The sequence below is a fragment of the Doryrhamphus excisus genome, chromosome 17 (assembly GCF_030265055.1).
Source record: "Doryrhamphus excisus isolate RoL2022-K1 chromosome 17, RoL_Dexc_1.0, whole genome shotgun sequence".
In the NCBI taxonomy this organism is placed as follows: Eukaryota; Metazoa; Chordata; class Actinopteri; order Syngnathiformes; family Syngnathidae; genus Doryrhamphus; species Doryrhamphus excisus.
Genome location: NC_080482.1, coordinates 13,212,538 through 13,222,717, shown reverse-complemented (window position 1 = coordinate 13,222,717; position 10,180 = coordinate 13,212,538).

Genomic DNA, 10,180 nt, shown 5'->3' with positions numbered 1-10,180 from the left:
AATGTTTTGTGTCATTACTGCCACTCAGTTATGGAGGACCAAAACTGCCAAAATAATAAATAAATAAATAAATAAAAGTGAAAATAAAAACAAAAATGAAAAAAAAAATCCAAAAATTAAATACACAAAAATAAATATAAATGGAAATAAAAACTAAAATAAAAAAATATATACATAAATAAATAAAAAAAGCAAAAATAAATACAAAAATAAAAAACAAGATTCAAAAATTAAAAATAAATTCAAAAATAAATCTAGAAATAAATACAAAAATAAATATATAAATAGAATTACATATCAATAAATAAATAAAAGCACTCTGCTCTCATATGTATTTATTTCATGCTGCAGACAATGTCAGCTTGAAATGCAGAAGGAAAAACTATTCAAATGAGGGGGCGGTCCTAAGTGTGTCTTGGGTTGAACTGTTCGCCTATTGGTTGATCGACATGTGAGTGCGAAAATCGACTAGGTATGCCTGCAAACAGCCACAGCAAGAGGAAGTCACCACCCCACTCTCAATGGCGGTAAATATGGCTGCAATCTCCAGGGATCTCCGTTTGCTAGCAGATATTTCGGATAATGCTTCCCCGGATTACCTGCTTTTCCGGGTGGAAGCCTTATTGGAGCCTGATCTCTCTCCTCCCCGACGGAGCTTTTTCGCACTCACAAGTCGATCAACCAATAGGCGAACAGTTCAACCCAAGACACACTTAGGACCGCCCCCTCATTTGAATAGTTTTTCCTTCTGCATTTCAAGCTGACATTGTCTGCTGCATGAAATAAATACATATGAGAGCAGAGTGCTTTTATTTATTTATTGATATGTAATTATATTTATGTATTTATTTTTGTATTTATTTCCATATTTATTTATTCTATATTTATTTTTGTATTTATTTTTAATTTTTGAATCTTGTTTTTTATTTTTGTATTTATTTTTGCTTTTATTTATTTATTTATGTATATATTTTTTTATTTTTGTTTTTATTTCCATTTATATTAATTTTTTTGTATTTAATTTTTTGATTTTTTTTTCATTTTTGTTTTTATTTTCACTTTTATTTATTTATTTATTTATTATTTTGGCAGTTTTGGTCCTCCATACTCAGTGACCAGAATTTTACGTATCACTTGCGTATTTTGGTATGTCTACCACAAGACCTCGATCATTCATCAATTAATTTCTGAAAAGAAATGCAATATTGCGGTAGATGAGTGTTTTAGTCTCATAACCACAAACAGGTTGAGTTGTTGGCAATCCAGTTCCCTTTTTACGTATAATTATTTAGTTTTGAAGATTGAGCTCTGTGATGTCACGCCATGGTTCGGTGATGTGATGCGTAGCTCATGAGCAAACCACACTGACGTCGTTAATCATGTGAAACAATACAGTATGTCACCAATCCTATTGCATGTTAAGTTGTGGTGAAGTGATTGAAAGCGTCAATAAAATCCCGCACCACACGTTTATGGGACTCCTCTTGGGTCATCCTAACTTTGTGAGTCATTCCGCTAATAAAAAAAAGGAACAGCACAGACCAAAATATAAACAAACAAAAGGAGAAAAAAAGCTTTGCAGGACAAAAGAATCTAATGTGCAAATCTGAATGAAAGAGAGATGGTGTTTGAAGTTGTTGGGACGCCTTCTACAAAAACCATCATAAACGTGGGCGCTTCAAGAATAAAAACAATATGAAAGATAAAACGCAGCAAAGTTTCTTCACTTTTTACGGCATGAAAAAAACCAAAAACACACTGAAGGCTTTCTAAACTCTAACATCTGCCATTGTCTCCTTCCGTGTTGTGCTCTGCTAATCGGATGTGATGGTCCACGTCTTCAGCTCTTTATTCTCAGCAGCTGTCACGTTTTATTCACCTTACTTCACTCCTTGTTTGTCTTGCCGCCTCACGCTCCTACGCCGGCGCACCTTCTCAGCCTAGCATCTGCTAAAAGCCCCCTCACACCACATTAAAAGAAACTAGGGTATCACTCAAGCAGAGTGCAGAACTCCGCCATGACCCAACTACTGTACAGTCCAACATCGGTTGTCATTCATTTGTTGCAAAAGGTCTGGCGAAAACCCAAACGTTCAACAACCAGTGCAAAGAAATAAGCCGTTCAAACACCCACAATATGAACACGAGAATGAGAACAAAACAAGATTTTAAAGGGTACCTATTATGCAAATTTTTCTACCCTTTGTACTGAGTTGTGGGCTCCTATAGAGCAACTACACACAATAACCAGCACAGAAAACTTTCTAGATCTTCCAGAATCTGCACCTATTACACCTTGGGTTGTGCTTCCTGCTAAAAAGGTCTGTTTTAATTTGCACTCGTTGTCTGACACACTTTGTCGGAGTCACCGCTGGCCCCACGCATGCACAGGGAGAACATGCAAACTCCACACAGAGATGGCCGAGGGTGGAATCGAACCCCGGTCCTCCTAGCTGTGAGGTCCGCGCGCTAACCACAAGACTGCTGTGCCGCCTTTAAACCAATTCAAGCAATAATGCGTGTTTTTAGTATATGTAAAGTACTCAGTGAAAGAAGGTTGTTGATATTTTCCTAAATGTTCAATCCAGTGATAGCAAGATGACCACTCCACTCCCTGAGCATCAGCAGCCTTCCTGTTATTAAGGATTTCAAGGTCAAGAAGGGTCAAGCTCAGCCATCGAGCAGGCCACATTCTTTCTTTCCAAGTTTTTGTTCCCTTTTATTGGATTGTCATGTGCTCAGCGAGCACCTCGTAAAAGTCGTTTTATACAAGCTGAAAGCACTCAGGGAATAAGAAGGCCGGAGCGCAATTTTGACAAAACCTGCGCTGACATTAAAAACCTTCGCATGGAGAGAGTTCACCTCAGTTGTGTTATTGCTTCATCTTCGCCCCGTGCACCGAGACGTACGGCTAAATGCTGTGTTCAGTCAGTACCTGGATGTTGCTGTCAGTGCTTGGACATTGAGAACCCTCACTGGTCACCATCTTGAAATAATGGCGGCTCTATTAACAATGATGTAAGTATACGTGTTGTATTTAAAGGAGTAGGATCCTGCTCATTTCAGGGGCTACTGGATCCAGTGGGTCACTACAGTAACTCTTTCAGTAAATTGCTTCATAAATCTCAGGCAAATCTTGGTAGAAATGATCAGATCTGTTTGCCCAAACAGACCTGCTCTATTTCCATTGGTCAGGGGTATGGGGGGGGGGGGGGGGATTTAGAATTGTTGTATCGTGTAGAACAGGGGTGCTCATTAAGTCGATCGCGATCTACCGGTCGATCGCGGAGGTGGTACTGGTCGAACGCTGGTCGATCGCGGCGTGACATTAAAAAAATATCATCCTCGCATCAATGCCGTCACTTGATTGATATACAGGGCAGCCATTCAGATGACAACTGAATGTTGCCCTTCGGGTGACCAATCAAATCAAACAACGTCTCTAAGTGCAGCAGAACTTACGATGTCAGCCTATCATCCATCCTCGTTACTTGATTGACATACAGGACAACCAGTCAGATGACAACTGAATTTTGACCTTTAGGTCACCGCTCATGCGTAAACAACGGCGAATTGCGTCAGATTTCAAGCCCTCGCTAAAGTTTATGGTCACTAAAATGAGTGAAGGAGCTGGACCAAGTAAAAAGGCAAAAACATATCACTTCCATACGGAATGGGAGGTGGACTTTTTTTTCACAATGTCTTTTTCTAAGTGTGTTTGCCTCATATGCCATTCTACCATCGCAGTACCAAAGAAGGGAAATGTGGAGTAATGTGGAGGTAATTACAAAAAATGTTAATAGTTAATTATGTGTGTTTTGCAATATTGGCTCATTTGGTTATGTAAGGTACATCAACATACATTGTACGTACAAATAATCCTCAATACATTTGAAAATAAATAGATGTTTTGCATTTTTGTAGTGGGTAGATCATTTTGACTCGGTCATTTTAAAAGTAGCTCGCATGCTGAAAAAGTGTGAGCACCCCTGTTGTAGAAGGTGGCACATATTTCATACCAAAGACAAAAAGACCAAGAAGATGTAGAAGAAAAGAAGACAACAATGCACACACAAAAAAAGACAAAGTACAAAAATGAAACAAAAGACAAAAAAGATGACAAAAAGAAAAAGACAATAAAAAGAAGGTGACAAATAAAGAACATGAAAAGGACAACAAAAAAGGAGAAGGCATCCAATAAAACATGATGGAAAAGATGAAGACAAAAAAGATTAAGAAAAGAAAAAATCAACAGAGTACAAAGAACAACAAAAAAATGACAGATCATGAAAAAGAAAATGTGAAATAGATGAAGAAAGACGCCGAAAAAGAAGCTGAAAAGAAAAAAAAAGCCAGATTATTTTTCTTGTAGAGTTGAAGAGATTAGGCATTGAGGGGATATTTGAATGCATTCACACGTGTGCACATGCACACACGTGCACACGTGTGCAAACGCTTGCACACATACAGTTCAGTTCCAAATATTCATTCATTCATTCATTTTCTACCGCTTTTCCTCACGAGGGTCGCGGGGGGTGCTGGAGCCTATCCCAGCTGCCTATGGGCGAGAGGCGGGGTACACCCTGGACTGGTCGCCAGCCAATCACAGGGCACATATAGACAGACAACCATTCACACTCACATTCATACCTATGGAGTCACCAATTAACCTAGCATGTTTTTTTGGAATGTGGGAGGAAACCGGAGTACCCAGTTCCAAATATGAAAATTGTAAATAGTTCATGGAGTTATAATTGTAAATAAATGGTTCTTTTCATGTTTTGTGTGTTGCTTATGTTGTGCCATAGTGGTTAAGACTTTTTGGCTAAATACAGTCGTATGAAAAAGTTTCAGCACCCCTGATCATTTTCAAGATTTTCCTTCATAAATCATTGGTTGTTCGGATCACCAACTTCAGTTATGGCTAAATATACCGTATTTTCTGCACATAAAAGCTGTTGATGTTCTCAAAAATCGACGATGCGCCTTAAAATCCGCTGCTCCTTGTGTGTGCACTGAGTTCCAAAAATGTTGTTGTGCTACTTTGGTAAGCGCTCCGCTTGAGTGTTGAACCATTTCCCGCTGACACAGGGACGTGATACCACGCTGGCAGAGATAAACCAATCAGAGAACAGTACGTAATAAGTACAGTACGTACACTTAGTACAGTCCATTGTTCCTGTCTCTCGCTACTGTGAAAACCAAGTGAAGCAAATTTGGGGCAAGGAGGATGAACAAAAGAAGTCCAACCACTTGACATGTAAACAGGGTGTTCAAAGGGAAGTTGTGAGCGGCGTGAGAGCGATGGATGAAAGACGCCGAGCACAGAGGCACCGCAGGGCGATTTAAGGCATATTTCTTCAATACTTGTAATCTAATATCACCCCTCAGGAGTCACATATAGCCAAAGTTTCATACTTTGTGTTTGACTTCATTCTCATGCGGATGTTTGTGCCACATACAAATGTGCAGCTTTCCAAATTGTATAATTACTAGTAGGAGGATATTTATTTCAGTTTACTTGTATTGCATATTGCAGTATTTGTCTTATTCTGCGCAAACAGTGTTTATTTATGTGATATGCTGAAGGAAGCACCATGCGTTCATTGCATGACATTAGCTTGAGGGAGGAGCTGCTGCCATTATCGGTATCAGTCATGATGTCAAATATCGGCATATGGGATATCGGGAAGAAAGGCAATATCGCTTATCTCTACGTGCGATCATCATTTCCGTGCACAACGACATTAGTGGACTTATAGCAACATTCCCACAATGCGGAATTAAGAAGACAGCGTCCACAGTACACGTAATGAAGTATTCCGTTTGAGTCGCAGGCGTGGTGTTGTTGGTGACAGCAACGTTGTGGCAGCCGAGCCGCTGTCGCATGTTGCAGCCCGAATGGCGAGTCTGCTGAATTCACTCAGGGGCACACTCACACACATGAATATTCAGGAGTGGATTTGCATATTTTACACATCAGTACTGCCAGGAGGGAAACTTTGCATTGGAAAAATGTTTTACAGAGCCCAAGAAAATAAATAACGGGAAGATTCAACTGAGATAAATAAGACAGCTCGCAGTTAACAAGCACCACATCGGCAGATGGCGGTAACGAGTATTTTTAAATTCGCGGTGTGCCTTTTACTCTGGGAGGGTGTCACAACAAGTGAGTCATATGTAAAACAAATTTAATCCCCCTCTAACCTGCGCCACGTCACGTCGGCAGCGTCAAGAGAGTCCCCCAAGGTCAAGTGTCTGCCGTCTAAGCGCCACATGAGCCGGCGGGGCAGAGATAATCCCGCCGCTTGCTTCTTGCTTCTCATTTCCCGCATTTTCCTCAGAAGAAAGAGCCGGGGCACAATCAGGCGTAATCCTGCTGACAGGCGCCTGCAGCCACCGCTCTAATATTCATCATATTTGCCCTGTATGCTTTATGCACACGGGAACACGCTGTTGTTATGTCGCCATTACAACGATGCCGTTGTCGAGCGTAGACCGGAGCCGACTTGTACACCCCAGTGACCGGAGGCTTTTTGGCGAGCGTACGATGTTGTGGTTACATGTTTGAGAGGCCACGTGTGGGTCGTACACGCCATGCAGCATCTGCAAGGATGGTGAAAACCCGCCCAAAGCAAAAGCTATAAATTGTCTTTTAAGAGCTAATAACACAGTCGGGCTGCAGCTGGTTTTAGTGACAGCCGTGATTCACGCGCACAAGGTCGTTACTTGGTAAAGGTATGTAGCTGTCTCTGTGCAGGGAAACAACCGCTACGGATGGCAGCCGCTAGGGGGGATGAAGACTGAACCAACATTTATTTTTCACTTTTGTTTATTTCAACCTGAACACAGGAAGCAAACTTTGGTGCTTTTCGAACAAGACATTGACCCCTTCCAAGCGCAAATGGATGTATTTAATTATCTTGAGCATGTTCTCCCCTGTGCATGCGTGGGTTTTCTCCGGGTACTCCGGTTTCCTCCCACATTCCAAAAACATGCTAGGTTAATTGGTGACTCCAAATTGTCCATAGGTATGAATGTGAGTGTGAATGGTTGTTTGTCTATATGTGCCCTGTGATTGGCTGGCCACCAGTCCAGGGTGTACCCCGCCTCTCGCCCAAAGACAGCTGGGATAGGCTCCAGCACCCCCGCGCCCCTCGTGAGGAAAAAGCGGTAGAAAATGAATGAATGAATGAATGATTGTATAATTATCTTAAATACTCCAATTCATGCTTCTCTTCGTTAACAAGGGGGCAAAGAAGCAACTTTTAGAATAGTAATGTCATTTTCTGAAGTAAATGTACTTCCATGTATTTAGATTAATACAGATCACATCATGTGGAGAACACAGTGTCATGTATCACAGAACAAAAATACTTCTTGTCAAGCTGGCAGACAAATACAGTGGTGCCTTGGTTAGCGTCATTCATCCATTCCAGAAGGTCTGACTCAAACCAAAACGGACTCTAACCAAATCAAATTTCCCCTTAGAAAATAATGTTAATCCAATTAATCCGTTACAGACACTCAAAAATGTTAACACAAAACACATTTTCAAGAAAATAATGCACAAAATAATGCAAACATAATTACAAATGACTTATGAATGGACGAGTTTGCATGTTCTCCCCGTGCATGCGTGGGTTTTCCCCGGGTTCTCCGGTTTCCTCCCACATTCCAAAAACATGCTAGGTTAATTGGCGACTCCAAATTGTCCATAGGTATGAATGTGAGTGTGAATGGTTGTTTGTCTATATGTGCCCTGTGATTGGCTGGCCACCCTCTGGCCCGTGGACAGCTGGGATAGGCTCCAGCGACCCTGGTGAGGATAAGCGGTAGAAAATGAATGAATGAATATGCTGTTCTCCCATGTGGAAATCTTGGAAATAAACATTTTGAGAAAGGTTCTCACTGAGATTGTCCATCATAAAGTGAAAAAAGTTCAAGAAACAAACCAAAAATGCTGAGAATGGGTGGTCACTCTCTTGTCAAGTGGAGTATGAACATGATCCAGTTTCAGAAAAATTTGTGTCTTTTTATCCAGTCATACAAATAATACATTTGAAACCCCCCCCCAAAAATATTTACAAACAAAAATAATGGATTTTAAATGAAATCAAACAAAATGCAACTGCGGACAGAAGTTGTCAGCCATCATTTGAGACCAAGTTCCAATATTGCAGACAAAACAACCGGAAATGCAAATAAAATCAACATAAACAAAATGACAAGCTCTTTAAGAGTGCATGGATAGCTCGTCATTGGCTCCTCCCACAGGAAGAGCTACCATTTCCTCCCTCTCTAGCGAGCGCCACAGTATTCATACCACCAGTAGTAGTTCTGAAGTAAAGGAGATATCTCGAGATTAGAACATGGCTAAAAATTAGCCGCACCGCTATGTAAGATGCAGGGCTCAAAGTTTAAGAAAACACACCGTATATACGTATAAAAGATAAGTATTGTCCTTTCCATCTTTGGAACATTTATGATATTATAAAACACACTGTGGTCTATATGATCACTCTGGTGTGTGCAAGCAAAGACGCCCGTGGGATTGTTCTGCTGCCCTTGTTCTTTACAGAAATAAATCATCTTCCTATTTGGAGCCCCCCCAACCACCCCCGCCTCCCTGCAGCCACCCGGCGGAGAAATAAGGTGCAAAAGAACAAATCAATAACTGCGAAATTCTGCTTATGGCGGATGAATGAACTGTAGAGATTGGAGAGTAGCAGGAGTCGTTTGGCTGGCGGACGACAAAACGCACACTTGTGACTTGAATTTGATAAGCGACAAAGACAAATATGAGACGGTGCGCTCGCTCGTTTGTTCTCCTTTAGGAAATAAGCCTCCTTTCTCTCCGACACGCCGCTGCTCGCCATATTAGCCAAACAACACGACGACCTCTGCTACATCAAACGTGTTTGTGAGAAAATGTGAGCAAAAATATTGCAGGAATAACAAAACAACTTTATTGCTTGTTTGAACTGAAGATATCTGAGCGTTATCTCCTGCACGGTCATCTGTGCTGGGATGATAGCGTAGCTTGTCATGTAATATCAGTCATCAGAGTGTTTATTAACGCTTTACCTTCCTGCCAAAACAGGAAGAAGGTGAACATGTGGGGGGGATCACAATGTTGTTATTGACATCCTAAAAGGTGACAGGAAAGTGAACCAAAATGGGGTGGCACGGCGGTCTAGTGCTTAGCATGCAGACCTTACAGCTAGGAGACCAGGGTTCAATTCCACCCTCGGCCATCTCTGTTCTCCCCGTGCATGCGTGGGTTTTCTCCGGGTACTCCGGTTTCCTCCCACATTCCAAAAACATGCTAGGTTAATTGGCCACTCCAAATTGTCCATAGGTATGAATGTGAGTGTGAATGGTTGTTTGTCTATATGTGCCCTGTGATTGGCTGGCGACCAGTCCAGGGTGTACCCTGCCTCTCGCCCAAAGACAGCTGGGATAGGCTCCAGCACCCCCACAACCCTCATGAGGATAAGTGGTAGAAAATGAATGAAGAATGAACCAAAATGTTCAAAGATGAAAAACACACCACACAGACCTGTAGTCTTAGGAAGTCCAAGGAAGTCCAAGGAAGTCCAAGGAAGTCCAAGGTCCAAGATTAAGATATGCCTTTATTCGTCCCTCAGTGGGGCAATTTGTATTGCACAGCAGCAAGAGTACAGAATCAGTTAAGCAGTACAAAATACACAATATAGAAAAATAAACAATATAAACAACCCAAGTATTAACAAAATCAACAGTTTTTCCCAGAGTTATATACAATACAGTATGTAGATAATATGAAACCAGATGAGATATATGACCAGTCTATACACTGAGATCTTGTTAGAGAGTTAATATGAGGCAGTATGGAAATACTTCACATAGAACTTCGTATATTGCATTTAAAGCCCTTATTATTGCACATGGAGGTTGATGAGATCAGGTTAAAGATTTATTTGAGCAACCTTTTAACAATGAGTTCCAATAATCCAACCTGGAGGTCACAAAAGCATGAAGAAGTTTTTCTGCTTCTGTGCCAAGAATTTCCTGATTTTCTTTGTTTTGCGAATGGAACAATGTTGTTGTTGATGCTTACTACTTACTGTAGGTCAGCTGACCCTGTGAATCTGAAATCAAACTGGTTAAATAGTGCATATGTGATGCGGCCCAGCAC